This window comes from Channa argus, chromosome 14 (assembly GCF_033026475.1).
Source record: "Channa argus isolate prfri chromosome 14, Channa argus male v1.0, whole genome shotgun sequence".
NCBI classification, from domain to species: Eukaryota; Metazoa; Chordata; class Actinopteri; order Anabantiformes; family Channidae; genus Channa; species Channa argus.
This window is the reverse complement of record NC_090210.1, coordinates 7,195,485-7,211,503: the sequence shown is the minus strand read 5'-3', so window position 1 is coordinate 7,211,503 and position 16,019 is coordinate 7,195,485.

The following is a 16,019-nucleotide window of genomic DNA, read 5'->3' as shown; positions in this document are numbered from 1 at the left end:
AGTTATTTATAAATCATTAAAATTTTAGGATAATGATAACGTTGTGAAATAATCTGAACCATGTCATTTCAAATGTCAAAATCTAAGATTACTGCCATGCAGCACAAACAAAAGCGACAAATCTTCATATGTGATTGTACCATCAAGCCATTTTTGCTTGAGACTTGACCTGAACAGTTGACTGATTATATAATCAATTGCTGATGTTAGAACTGTGACCTCTAAAATTGGCTGCCAATTAACTTTTCTGTCACTTAAATTATAATGACAACAAAATGACCCTTATTTCTTGCTTAAGATTTTACTCAGTATGGACAATTTTAAAATGAAATGTTGTTTATTTGATGTAATGGAGTTTGTGGTGACCCTGTGACACTGTGACGGTGCTGTTGCAAGAAAAGTGAGAACACTTGTCACTATTTAAATACCTAAAATGACATTACACAGATAGATAAGATTATTTTTATCTGCATAATGTCATTACATGACTACATTACATGACTAGTTGCCAGATATAATAATAGTTTACACATAAATGTCATAAATGTTATTGTGCTTAAACCTTATCTAATGATGTGGTGGCTCAAAATGCAGATATACTTATGGAATGATCACACACCAATCAAAGGCATTTACTCAATGCCCTTAATTATCCTACTGGATGACGCATTAAATCAGGAAAGGCGCATTTTACTTCCATCTTTTATAGAAATAAATCAATTTCCTTTGGCCTCTAATATTCTTTCCTAAGAACACAGCACAAAGAGGATGGTTGACTGTGTGAATAGGTCATTTTCTTATTCAAATGAAACAAAGCTTTGGGAAAGACTAACAAAGCATTCTTTTTTAAATAATGCAAAGCATAAGGGGGATAATCATTCTTGAGAACTAATACTAATTTTATGATATTTATGAAGTGAGAAAAGTGAAAACACATCTACGACAAAATCATGAATTCAATGCTGCAGAAGTCACTAGGCCCCAGTGAAGCAGGTTCCATAATTTTTAAAGCGACAACATAAGTGGATTTCTTTTAGATGGATGCATTATGTGCAATTCACTCTCTCCTGCTACTCCTCACATTTCCTTTAGTTATGTTGCAGAGTTATTCAACCATTTTTGCAGTAAGTAAGAGCCCACAAAGACAATGATATGATTGACGTTGTGACACATACAGCTGCCTGCGTTTGTAATGTAACCATTAGATTAACAGCCTTGCTGTAACATAAAAACCTGTCAGTGGGACACATAAAAGAACTTTGTTCTTTAATTTACAATGCAGTGCAAACCAAGTTTCCCAAATGTGTCCCTGTTTTGGTGAAGCCAATTACACTCTTCATTTTTGTAAGCCCTTGCAAATTCTAGTTGCTGTTTCTTGTTCTTAGCTGACGAGTGGCCCTTTATGTGGTCTTCTGCTGCTGCACTACATCTGCTTCAACGTGTGATATGTCATCAACAAAGAATTTTCACCAAGAAAACTGTTGATCACGGAAAACATTCTCTTTTTCAGCCTATTCTTTGCAAACCCTATAGTAGAGTTGTTTGTAAAAAATCCCAGTAGATCAGAAGTTTATGAAAAACTCAGAACATCCTCATTTGGAGGTATTTATGATTTTCACTGACAAGGAATTTTAGGTTTATTGAAAAAAACTCCAGCAAAGTGAATATCAGTTAACATGGATGTAAATGAAGGATTGCAATAATGGAGGATGACTGTTTTTACAATTGCATCGTTCAGATTTAAGATAATTATTAATGAACAAATGTCCCTGATAATTTTATGTCCAGTGCAAATGCATGTCAGCTCAATTGTTTTATTTAAAATATCTTGTAATATTAAGTGACCATAAAAACAAACATTACAAACAAACATTACAAACAAACGTTTTTCGGTAACAAAAGCAAAATATGAAATGATGGTTTGGTGAGCAGGCAGGGTGTGTAGCATATCATGTTTGCTCATTGGGACCTTCAATGCTGCACAAAATTGTCTCTACACTTCCCCAGATCTGTGTCTCCTTACAATCCTGTCTCAGAGGACAACAGACAATTGCTATGGTTTGGTTATTGCTCGGACATGCACTGTTAACTGTGGGACCTTATATCAACAGGTGTATGCTTTTCCAAATCATTTCCCACAGGTGTAGACCAATCAAGTTGTAGAAACATCTCAAGGATGATCAGTAGAAACAGGATCCACCAGATCTCAATTTTGAGTGTCAAGGCAAAGGCAATGAATACATACATGTGATTTTCTTCATTTTTTAAATTTTTAATCAATTTGCAAGGATTTCAAACAAACGTCTTTCCCATTGTCATTATGGGGTATTGTTTGTAGAATGTTAAGTAAAATAATGAATTTGATCCATTTTGGAATAAGACTGTAACATAACAAAATATGGAAAAAGTTCAGCACTGAGAATATTTTCTGGATGCACTGGATGCATTCAATGATAATACATAGTAGTACAGCTAGTAATCTAACTAAGACTTCTGTTCCTGTTTTTCTACAATGAAAATAAATGTTATTTTTTACTATGCACTTGTTATTATTTGTTAATATTGGATATGAAAGATAGATCTTATCAAATGAGTATCAACATCTCACAATGTCACTGGCTGAGGTAACAGATCCATTTTGCCATCTTGTGGAGACTTGAAATTATTACAGTGCAACTTGGATAGATGAAACCAAAACTTTAATGAACTTTACTTAATAGTGTCTATTAAGTCAAATTTATTAAAGTTTTGGTTTTAAGTGACATCTACTTTGGTCTGAGTCACAACTTTTGGATGTGGTTAGCTCTTGGTGGTCACATTGTCCTTACTGGCAAATTATGACAAATGCATGTGTGTGTTTTTTGAAGGTGAATAGTCAACAAAGCCTATTTGCAGGAATTTCATTCATGTAGGTGCTGAGAAAACACTGTTGGGTACACAGCATTGGGTAAATTGTAATTAATGCATATGTTACACAAAATGCTATGTGCTGCAGCTGTGTAGAAAAATGCAATGTGTGAAAATACTACTTGACTAAACTGGGGTTATACATACTGTAGATGTACTGTATATTTTAAATGTAACTTTATTCTAATTGATATCAACTAATTATTTTACTATTACTACTATTATTATACCTAAAACATGTTATATCGTGTTCTGCCTCATATTAGCTTATGTTTTTTGAATAAACTTAATTTATACATTACCTCCACCTTTCCCTCTCTTTTATTGATATCAAGGGGCTTTCCTATAAAACTCTGTTATTACAGTATTATATAATTTAATATTTCTGACAACACCACACTTGTTTATTGCCAGTTTACACTGAAACAAATCCTCCACCTTTATAAATTTGAGTTTATAAAGGTTAAAGTTTAATTTGAGAAAGAGAGAGCGGTTGATTAGAGTAGAACTTGAGTGAATAGAGGGAGCAGTACCAATAAATCTGAGAAATAAAATATTATTTTCTAATGGTTCCACTGCGATTGTGTTCTAGAACACAAATTAACAGATTTAGATTATCACACACTCTGCAGTATCCTAACTGGTCCAACTGGCAGGTCAACACGCCACTGTTACAGGCTTCTGAGGAGCCTGTTCAGGGCCTGTAACAAAGTGGGTCTGATTTCATTGCATCATTGCGGGAGGTTGACGAGAACCCGTCCTGTATCTGCACAGATTTACACATGAATCAAGCAGCAGTTGAAGAGCAGCAACAAGCTGCACTAACAAGCTGATATACAGCACAGCAACCGTGATTCTTGAGCTACATGGCTATGAGTTTAACCTAAGCCATAAGGAGCAGTATTCTTCTTGGAGAGGAAGGTTGGAGGCCCACAACAAAAAACCAAGTCCAGGCGATTAACACCTATGTCCTGCCAGTCATCACAAGGCATTTTTTATCATAATGCAGAACATAAGGTGGATCATCATTCATGAAAACTAATACTATAGTAAAATTAGATTATATTTCTAAAGTGAAAAGAATGAACACAAAACTAGTTCAGGAATTCAACACTGTAGAAGGTACAGAGCAGATTCCATTGCTTTTAAAATAAAACTGTGAGTGGATTTCTTTTAAATGGAACTATTTTGTGCAATTTGCTTTATCCTGCCGTAACTAAGTGACAGGCTGTTATTATGACTCAGGATTAATCACTGATTTGTCCTTTGGTTGTGTTGCAGAGTGCTGAGCCCTGTGGTATAATTATTCACTGCAAGGGTGTTCCACTAACTATTGCACTACATTGTTCCACCATTTAGCACCAAGTCGGAGCCATGAAGACAGTGATATGAGAGACGTTGTGACACAATGGAGCTGCCTTGTCGATACACTGTCAGTAGTTTAGTAAGTTAGATTAAAAGCATGTGTCAGTGGAACACGAAAAAAATCAACTTTCGTCTTTAATTTACACTGCAGTGCAAACCAAGTTTCGCAAATGTGTCGCCAAAGCCCATCACCCTGTTCATGCTTCCTTCCTCATTTTGAGTTATGTTTCTGCTTTTCAATAACAAGGAATTTTAAGTTTTATTGAAAAAAATCAACTCCAGTAAAGTAAATATCAGCTAACATAGCTGCCAATGGAGGATGGCATTAATACAGACTGTTTTTACAACGGTATTTTTCAGGTTCTTAGCCATTGAAGATAATTATTATTAAACAAATGTCACTGATTATTTCAGGAACAGTGCCAGTGTTAGTTTCCTTTTTGTCTTTCAAATGGTGATCTTTAAATTACCTGAAATACAGCCTACTTCTTCTTTTCCTTTGGGCACGTCCCTTTCAGGGGTCGCCACAGCGAATCATGTGTCTCCATCTAACCCTGTCCTCTGCATCCTCTTCTCTCACACCAACTAACTTCATGTCCTCCCTCACTACATCCATAAATCTCCTCTTTGGTCTTCCTCTAGACCTCCTGCCTGGCAGCTCCAACCTCAGCATCCTTCTACCGATATGTTCACAGTTTCTCCTCTGAACATGTCCAAACCACCTCAATCTGTCCTCTCTGACTTTATCTCCAAAACATCTAACATGAGCTGTCCCTCTGATGTCCTCATTCCTGATCCTGTCCATCCTCGTCCCTCCCAAAAAGAACTTCAACATCTTAAGCTCTGCTACCTCCAGCTCTGCCTCCTGTCTTTTCTTCAGTACTACTGTCTCTAAGCCAAACAACATCACTGGTCTCACCACCATCTTGAACACCTTTCCTTTCATTCTGGCTGATACGCTTTTATCACACAACACACCTGACACTTTTCTCCACCCGTTCCAACCTGCTTGCACTCGCCTCTTTACTTCTTTTCCGCACTCTCTGCTCCCTGTAACCTCATCTTACCACCTGCGTCCCTCTCATTGAGACACATGTATTCTTGCTGCGGCTAAGCTTCATTCCTCTGTTTTCCAGAGCAGACCTCCATCTCTCTAGATTTTCCACCACCTCCTGACTGCTCTCACTTAAAAGCACAATGTCATCCTCAAACATCATAGTCCATGGAGATTCCTGTCTAACTTCATTTGTCAGCCTGTCCATCACCAGAGCAAACAAGAAGGGGCTCACCTCCACCTTGAACTCCTCTGTCACACCTACAGCACACCTCACCACTGTCTTACAGCTCTCATACATGTCCTGCACCACTCTAACATACTTCTCTGCCGCTCCAGACTTCCTCATACAATACCACAGCTCCTCTCTCAACACCTTGTGATACGCTTTCTCTGAATCCACGAAGACACAATGCAAGTCCCTCTGACCCTCTCTATACTTCTCCATCACCATCCTCAAAGCAAATACTGCATCTGTTGTGTTCTTTCTAGGCATGAAACCATATTGCTGCTCACAAATGCTCACCTTTGCCCTTAGCTAAGCTTCCACTACTCTTTCCCACAACTTCATTGTTTGGCTCATCAGCTTTATTTCTCTGCACATCTCCCTTGTTTTTAAAAATCAGCACCAGTACACTTCTCCTCCATTGCTCCGGCGTCCTCTCACTCTCCAAGATCTTGTTAAACAAACTGGTCAGAAAGTCTTCTGCCACCTCTCCTAGACACTTCCATACCTCCACAGGTATGTCTTTAAGGACCAACTGCCTTTCCACTCTTCATCCTCTTCAACGTCCATTTCACTTCACTCTTACTAATCTTTGGTACTTCCTGCTCCACACCAGTCACCTCTTCTACTCTTCTTTCCGTATCATTTTCGTCATGTATCAACTTTTCAAAGTTTTCCTTCCATCTTCCTATAACACTCCTGGCACCTGTCAATACATTTCCATCCTTATCTTTAATCCCACTAACCTGCTGCACATCCTTCCCATCTCTATCTCTTTGTCTGGCCAACCTGGACAAATCCACCTCTCCCTCTTTAGTGTCCAACCTAACATACAAGTCCTCATATGCTATTTGTTTGGCCTTTGGCACCTCTACCTTCACCTTACGCTGCATCTCCCTGTACTCCTGTCTACTCTCTTCAGTTCTCTCAGTGTCCCACTTCTTCTTAGCTAACCTCTTTCTCTGTATACACTCCTGAACTTCCTCGTTCCACCACCAAGTCTCCTTGTCCACTTTTCCATTGTCCAGATGAAACACCGAGTACCCTCCTACCTGTCTCCCTTATCACTTTGGCTGTAGTGGTCCAGTCATCTGGAAGCACTTCCTGACCTCCCAGAGCATTCTTTCCTTTTCAACTTCCACCACTTCGTCCTCTGCTCTGCCTTTGTCCTTTTCATCTTCCTCACCACCAGCGTCAATTTACACGCGACCATCCTGTGTTGTCTGGCTACACTCTCCCCTACCAATACTTTACGGTCACTGATATCTTTCAGGTTACAACGTCTACACAAGATGTCGTCCACCTGAGAGCTTCTACCTCCGCTCTTATACGTCACTCTATGTTCCTGCCTCTTATGGAAGAAAGTGTTCACTACAGCCATTTCCATCCTCTTTGCAAAGTCTACCACTATCTGTCCTTCTGCATTCCTGTCCTGAAGACCAAACCTACCCATTACATTCTCATCACTTCTGTTCCCTTCACCTACATGTCCATTGAAATCTGCACCAATCACCACTCTCTCACCTCTAGGGATGCTCTACATTACTTCATGTAACTCACTTTCTCCTTCTCTTCTAACTCACATCCTACCTGTGGGGCATAACCACTAACAACATTTATCATCACACCTTTAATTTCCAGCTTCAGATTCATCAACCTGTCTGATACTCTTTTCACCTCTAGAACATTCCTCACAAACTCCTCTTTCAGGACAACTTCTACTCCATTTCTCTTCCTACTCAACCCATGGTAAAACAACTTGAACCCTGTTCCTAAGCTTCGAGCCTTGCTACCTTTCCACCTGGTCTCCTGGAAACACAGTATATCCACCTTCCCTCTCTGCATCGTGTCAACCAACTCCCTAGCCTATTCCAAGATTCAAAGTCCCTACTGTCAGTCTCACACTCTTGGCCTTCCTCTTCTCTCTCTGCCTATGAGGTCTCATTCCTCCTTTCCTTCTTCAACCAACAGTAGCCCAATTTCCACCGGTACCCTGTAGGTCAACAGCATCGGTGGCGGTAGGGGTTGCATACTTGTCTCTCTTGTAAAATACTTAAAATTTACATCTTGAATGTAAAACATGTAAGATGTATACATAATTGTTTAAACCAAATAAAAGGCAGATAGCTCATCTGTTGTACAACTATTAACTGGCAGCATTTCTCAAATGCCAGCAAGCAACCAATTTGTAAAGCTGCAAGTTAGTCTGCAAGTGAAAATCCCGCCCACTCCCAGTTTGTAAGTTTGCATTCAGTGTATCCATGATCACATTTTTCTTGTAAAATGCTTGACTGGGAATGAAGTGCATGTAATGGCAAATGACCAAATTTGGACAGAGGCTGCTGAGAAATCCATCGGTTGTGGTGGGAAGGATTTCCTTCCTAACATGAATGCAGTCATAGTAAACATACTTTAGACTACTGTAAGCTAAGTGTTCTAGGTCTGCTACAGTATAATTTGTTATCTGTATATTAGTAGATTAACAGACATAATGTTTAGTAAAACATTTCAAACTAATATCTAACTAACTAATAAAGTCAATAATTACTTTACATCCAGACACACTGTTATATTCTTTATTTATTCAAATTCTTAGTTAGCTGTTATTAACAATAAGAGTAACAAAAGTGAGTTCCTACGAATAACTGCACTGTCTCGATATACTGTATGTATGCAACCCCCCCAGCCCCCACCCCACACACCCCCACCACCACACACAAACACACAGACACACACACACACACATACACACACACTCACACACATATAGTAGAAAACTATCATCTGGTTCACTTGCCCTGGTTCCTCTTTTGCGGCTATAAAATTTGGACATCTGGTCAGAGTAGATCAGTAGTCTCCATCTGCCAGATCCACAGGTCAGCCTTTGAAAAGAACCTCTGGAACATCACACACAGTAACCATGCAGCTGTCCATCTCAAGACTGGCATATCTGGCTTTCCTCATCGGGTTTCTGGCAATGGTTACAGCTTCTGGTAAGTTGTCTGTCAGGAGTCTCCACCATCTTACACTGCTTCAGGACAGATAGAATGCATATGCTACAACTTCAACTACTTGAAATTGTACCTTAGCTGTCACATTTTAAAGTGTTACATTCTGAAAATAATGTAAATACTGTATGCTCATAACAGCAAATCTTTTGTTTCCAAAAGCACCAAACACAATTGTTGGATGCTGTACTGAGGTCAGTGTCGCGAACATCACTGCTCCCATTATTGGATACAAGATCCAGAGAAAGAACCTGCCCTGTGTCCGTGCAATTGTGTAAGAAAAAAATGCTTTTCTTTATTAAACAGTGATGATCAAAAATGCCCTTTACAATTAATGTATATTAAAGATTGTGACTGAACTTGTGACTTTTTCCCAACCAGATTTGAAACCACAGAAGGAAAAGTGTGTAGCCACTGGAAACAGGACTGGGTGTTTGAGAAGATCAAGGAACTAGAGTGAGTAGCCTGTCTTCACCTTAGTTGGTCCCCAGTATTAAATATTAACCTTAGTTGCTTTCTTCTGTGATGTTTCATGTTAAAAATGTTTTATTTGTCATTCATTGACATCTTCACCTGTTTTTTAACATTTTTCTCTTGTTTCGTTGTTTTACAGGCAGGCCCGGAGGGCAACGACTACTCCTGCCACTATAATCTCCAACCCATAGAAGACCAGTCCAGAGAGTCCAGTGTGGAGGTAAACATAATGACAGAGAGCTGTGGACACTCTTCTGGTTGGGATTCGTAAGACTGGGTTTTTATTATGTCATAGATCTTGAATGTAGAGGTTGCATACTTGTCTCTCTTGTAAAATACTTAAAATTTATATCTTGAATGTAAAACATGTTGTTAACCAGTTTGTAAGTTCGCATTCAGTGTATCCATGATCACATTTTTCCTGTGAAATACTTGACTGGAAATGAAGTGCGTGTAATGTGAAATTACCAAATTTGGACAGAAGCTGCTCAGAAATCCTTAGGTTGTGGTGGGAAAACTCAGGATTTACTTCCTTCCCCATTTGTTGCCCTATAATGACTCCAACATTCAGCCCCTGAGAACGGAGAAGGATGGAATGAGTGAAAGAGTGATCAGCACATAACGTTGCATTTACATTATTGCTGAAGTCAGCTGAATTTATACATTATTGCAATCATTGTGCTGTAAATGAGAATGATATTATTAAGTTACTCACTAAGCAATATAAGTGCCCATACCTCTCAATGTATTTGTGTTTTCCATAATATTGAATCTCATCTCTTCTGGTTCAGAGTATAGAGTTATGGTTGGCTGGGGAAAAGTATAAATGGGGCTTCATATTTCTGTTTGAACCCAAGAGTATGGTTGACAAATCCAAAAAAAACAATTTGTATTTCATGTTTAACGCCTTCTGCAATTGAGTTTGTGCACTGTTTGTCAAATATGGTTTGTATGTTCAACTTTAGGAACTGAAAGTCGAGATGCATATCAAAAGTTCAATCCCCACTGACCATTAAACACATCCTTTGAGTGCTCCAGCTGCTGATATATTTGTATTTTTTTAGTCATGTTTTCAAGTGGCGAAAAGTTTGAAGTTTCCTTACTCCGACTGCACCGTAGCATGATTTCGAAATTACTGTCGGAATCTGACAAATCACAAGGCTTTCAGCAGGGTTCAGTTGGAGGATCCACCCTCCATATTATCCAATATGATAATATGAATGCAGTCATAGTAAACATACTCTAGACTACTGTAAGCAAAGTGTTCCTTCGAAAAACTGCACTGTCTCAATATACTGTATGTATGCAATACGTCTCTTTAAGAAATGAGAAGCGGGAAAACACATCTACGACAAAATCAAGAATTCAATGCTGTAGAAGTCAATAGGCCCCAGTGATGCAGGTTCCATCATTTTTAAAGCGACAACATAAGTGGATTTCTTTTAGATGGATGCATTATGTGCAATTCACTCTCTCCTGCTACTCTTCATATGTCCTTTAGTTATGTTGCAGAGTTGTTCTACCATTTTTGCAGTAAATAAGAGCCCACAAAGACAATGATATGAGAAATGTTGTGACACATACAGCTGCCTTGTCGATAGTAATGTAACCACTAGATTAACAGCCTTGCTGTAAGATAAAAACCTGTCAGTGGGACACATAAAAGAACTTTGTTCTTTAATTTACAATGCAGTGCAAACCAAGTTTCCCAATTGTGTCCCTGTTTTGGTGAAGCCAATTACACTCTTCATTTTTGTAAGCCCTTGCAAATTCTAGTTGCTGTTTCTTGTTCTTAGCTGACGAGTGGCCCTTTATGTGGTCTTCTGCTGCTGCACTACATCTGCTTCAACGTGTGATATGTCATCAACAAAGAATTTTCACCAAGAAAACTGTTGATCACGGAAAACATTCTCTTTTTCAGCCTATTCTTTGCAAACCCTATAGTAGAGTTGTTTGTAAAAAATCCCAGTAGATCAGAAGTTTATGAAAAACTCAGAACATCCTCATTTGGAGGTATTTATGATTTTCACTGACAAGGAATTTTAGGTTTATTGAAAAAAACTCCAGCAAAGTGAATATCAGTTAACATGGATGTAAATGGAGGATTGCAATAATGGAGGATGACTGTTTTTACAATTGCATCGTTTAGATTTAAGATAATTATTAATGAACAAATGTCCCTGATAATTTTATGTCCAGTGCAAATGCATGTCAGCTCAATTGTTTTATTTCAAATATCATGTAATATTAAGTGACCATAAAAACAAACATTACAAACAAACATTACAAACAAACATTAAAAACAAACGTTTTTCGGTAACAAAAGCAAAATATGAAATGATGGTTTGGTGAGCAGGCAGGGTGTGTAGCATATCACGTTTGCTCATTGGGACCTTCAATGCTGCACAAAATTGTCTCTACACGTCCCCAGGTCTGTGTCTCCTTACAATCCTGTCTCAGAGGACAACAGACAATTGCTATGGTTTGGTTATTGCTCGGACATGCACTGTTAACTGTGGGACCTTATATCAACAGGTGTATGCTTTTCCAAATCATTTCCCACAGGTGTAGACCAATCAAGTTGTAGAAACATCTCAAGGATGATCAGTAGAAACAGGATCCACCAGATCTCAATTTTGAGTGTCAAGGCAAAGGCAGTGAATACATACATGTGATTTTCTTCATTTTTTAAATTTTTAATCAATTTGCAAGGATTTCAAACAAACGTCTTTCCCATTGTCATTATGGGGTATTGTTTGTAGAATGTTAAGTAAAATAATGAATTTGATCCATTTTGGAATAAGACTGTAACATAACAAAATATGGAAAAAGTTCAGCACTGAGAATATTTTCTGGATGCACTGGATGCATTCAATGATAATACATAGTAGTACAGCTAGTAATCTAACTAAGACTTGTGTTCCTGTTTTTCTACAATGAAAATAAATGTTATTTTTTACTATGCACTTGTTATTATTTGTTAATATTGGATATGAAAGATAGATTTTATCAAATGAGTATCAACATCTCACAATGTCACTGGCAGAGGTAACAGATCCATTTTGCCATCTTGTGGAGACTTGAAATTATTACAGTGCAACTTGGATACATGGAGTGTGTCACTGAGGGAATCACCTTGTGATCATTTCCTCTGGGTTCTGATGTCAAAGACTTACACTTGTACTTTTAACTTAGATCACACTGACACGTTTTTGATATTATTATTGTCATAAAGTCTTATCTTTCAGTTTACATATAATAAAAGTTTCTCACCATAAAAATTGAGATTGGGGTGAATTAATATATGATGAAAAATCTGAGTAAATAACATGTTTAAATATTTAAGTGTATTTTCTTATTTATTGTTAAAAATATTAAACAATTATATTTAGTAGATTTTAAGTCAGGAAAACAAACCAAAGAACCAACACTTTAATGAACTTTACTTAATAGTGTCTATTTAGTCAAATGTATTAAAGTTTTGGTTTTAAGTGACCATGCAATTAATGCATATGTTACACAAAATGCTATGTGCAATAGCTGTGTAGAAAAATGCAATGTGTGAAAATACTATTTGACTAAACTGGGGTTATACATACTGTACATGTACTGTTTATTTTAAATGTAACTTTATTTTAATTGATATCAACTAATTCTTTTTTATACTATTACTATATGTCAAACATTTTAGATAGTGCTCTGCCTTATATTAGATTATGGTTTTTGAATAAACTTAATTGATATATTACCTCCACCTTTCCCTCTCTTTTATTGATATCAAGGGGCTTTCCTATAAAACTCTGTTATAACAGTATATTATAATTTAATATGTCTGACAACACCAAACTTGTTTATTGCCACTTTACACTGAAACAAATTATCCACCTTTATAAATTTGAGTTTGGTTTATAGTAGCTGCTTTCCCTTAAGTGGATTTGTGCCCACACTTCAGACACAGATACATACACACAGACACACAGACTCACGTTTCTATTCACAGTACAGTTTGGGACACGTACATGCTGCATACATGGGCAATAAAAGACATAATAACAACTCTGTAGAAAGACAAAGAATTTTCACCTTAAGTAATTTATTTCTTAGTTACACAAAAACTTGCAACAACTTTAAATACAGAGACAGCAGTGCAAGCTGCAACTAAAAGTTGCTTTAGTTGTGCATCTGGCAGAAGTAAGAGAGCATTCAGGACTACAGCTCTTGTACCACTACAGTATACAACCCCAATATGATGGGTGGCTGCATTCTGCTGCTGCTGTCAGTTAGATGGTTTGGTGTAATGCTGTTTTGGTTAATGAAGTTTTGCTGCACAGCTGCACCTGTCTTGCTCATAGTTACAGTTGTACGAACTTTCAGTCTGTTAAATAGGTTCTGGTACCATGTGAAGTTATTAGACAGAAACTGGCACTAATCAGTTGCCCCCCTCCCTGAGTCAGTGAGCGAGATGGAGAAAGAGAGAGCGGTTGAGTAAACTTGAGTGAATAGAGGGAGCAGCAGCAATAAATTTGAGAAATAAATTAGAATTTTCTGATGGTTCCACTGCGATTGTGTTCTAGAACACAAATTAACAGGTTTAGATTATCACACACTCTGCAGTATCCTAACTGGTCCAACTGGCAGGTCAACACCCTACTGTTTCAGGCTTCTGAGGAGCCTGTTCAGGGGCTGTAACAAAGTGGGTCTGATTTCAGTGCGTCATTGCAGGAGGTTGACAAGAACCCGTCCTGTATCTGCACAGATTTACACATGAATCAAGCAGCAGTTGAAGAGCAGCAACAAGCTGCACTAACAAGCTGATATACAGCACAGCAACCGTGATTCTTGAGCTACATGGCTATGAGTTTAACCTAAGCCATAAGGAGCAGTATTCTTCTTGGAGAGGAAGGTTGGAGGCCCACAACAAAAAACAAAGTCCAGGCGATTAACACCTATGCCCTGCCAGTCATCACAAGGCATTTTTTATCATAATGCAAAACATAAGGTGGATAATCACTCATGAGAACTAATACTATGGCAAAATTAGATTATATTTCTAAAGTGAAAAGAATGAACACAAAACTACAACAAGTTCAGGAATTCAACACTGTAGAAGGTACAGAGCAGATTCTATTGCTTTTAAAATAAAACTGTGAGTGGATTTCTTTTAAATGGAACTATTTTGTGCAATTTGCTTTATCCTGCCGTAACTAAGTGACAGGCTGTTATTATGACTCAGAATTAATCACTGATATGTCCTTTGGTTGTGTTGCAGAGTGCTGAGCCCTGTGGTATAATTATTCACTGCAAGGGTGTTCCACTAACTATTGTACTACATTGTTCCACCATTTAGCACCAAGTCGGAGCCATGAAAACCGTGATATGAGAGACGTTGTGACACAATGGAGCTGCCTTGTCGATACACTGTCAGTAGTTTAGTCAGTTAGATTAAAAGCATGTGTCAGTGGAACACGAAAAAAATCAACTTTCGTCTTTAATTTACACTGCAGTGCAAACCAAGTTTCGCAAATGTGTCGCCAAAGCCCATCACCCTGTTCATGCTTCCTTCCTCATTTTGAGTTATGTTTCTGCTTTTCAATAACAAGGAATTTTAAGTTTTATTGAAAAAAATCAACTCCAGTAAAGTAAATATCAGCTAACATAGCTGCCAATGGAGGATGGCATTAATACAGACTGTTTTTACAACGGTATTTTTCAGGTTCTTAGCCATTGAAGATAATTATTATTAAACAAATGTCACTGATTATTTCAGGAACAGTGCCAGTGTTAGTTTCCTTTTTGTCTTTCAAATGATGATCTTTAAATTACCTGAAATACAGCTTCCAAAGGTAAAAATAGGGAGGAACTGCTGAGTAGGACTCAAAGCCAACTTTCAGAAGCCTTATTTTTTAAAGATTAACATGATGTTTATTAGAGGGTTTAATAAGCATTTATAGTTGATGATATTAATGGTGATTACGTCTTAAGGTACAGGTAAAATAATATACTTTATTAGGTACGCAGTAATAGTATCAGGTTGGATTACCTTTTGCTTTCATTAGTGCCTTAATTATTAATAGCATAGTTTCAACAAGGTGCAGAAAACATTCTTTAGAGATGATTTTGGCCAAATTCTGCACCTGCCTTTCGAATGTCGCAGCAGAATAAGACCTGGCAACATTTTTCCAATTTTTTTATTGCCCAATTATTAGTCCCTTATAAATTGTAGCTGCAGTTTCTTGTTCTTAGCTGATGAGTGGCACCCAGCTTTGTCTTGCATAAAGGGCATCTTGCATAAAAGTGTGAATGTATGGACCAATGATCCACTGTTGGGACCCCGAAAAGATGGCATAATTTAAAAGACAAAAACAACAACAACCAAAAGAGTACAACTCGTATGAAGGTAAGTATTTATAGATAATGAACTAGTGTACATGTATATACCAGAATAACTGTGCTTTAGGGAGTCTTTTCTTTTATGTATCAAACCCCCTCCACCTGAATGGCTGGTATAACTTCTGCAAGCTTTGCTTAAATAAAACAGAAGTACTTCTAAGATTGGGTCACAACCATAGCATTCTTGAGAAGTTTAGCTTTGAGCGGCATCCGATCATACTTAGATAATCTGACATCATAAGTTCCCTGTTTCTCAGACTTCTTTATTGTATTTTATTTTTTGAATAAAAACACATGAAATTAAATTACATGGTAACACATTCCCCAGGCTGATAAAATTCTACAATTCTCATTTATTTTGTGAAGTAATTATTTCCAATTATTCATTTTTTCCCTTCTTACTCTTTCATTTGAGTCCAGTGTGGAGGTAAACACAATGACAGAGAGCTGTGGACTCTCTTCTGGTTGGGATTCGTAAGATTGGGTTTCTATTATGTCATAAATCTTGATTGTAAACCATTGGTAGAGGTTGCATACTTGTCTCTCTTCTAAAATACATATAATTTACATCTTGAATGTAAAACATGTAAGATGT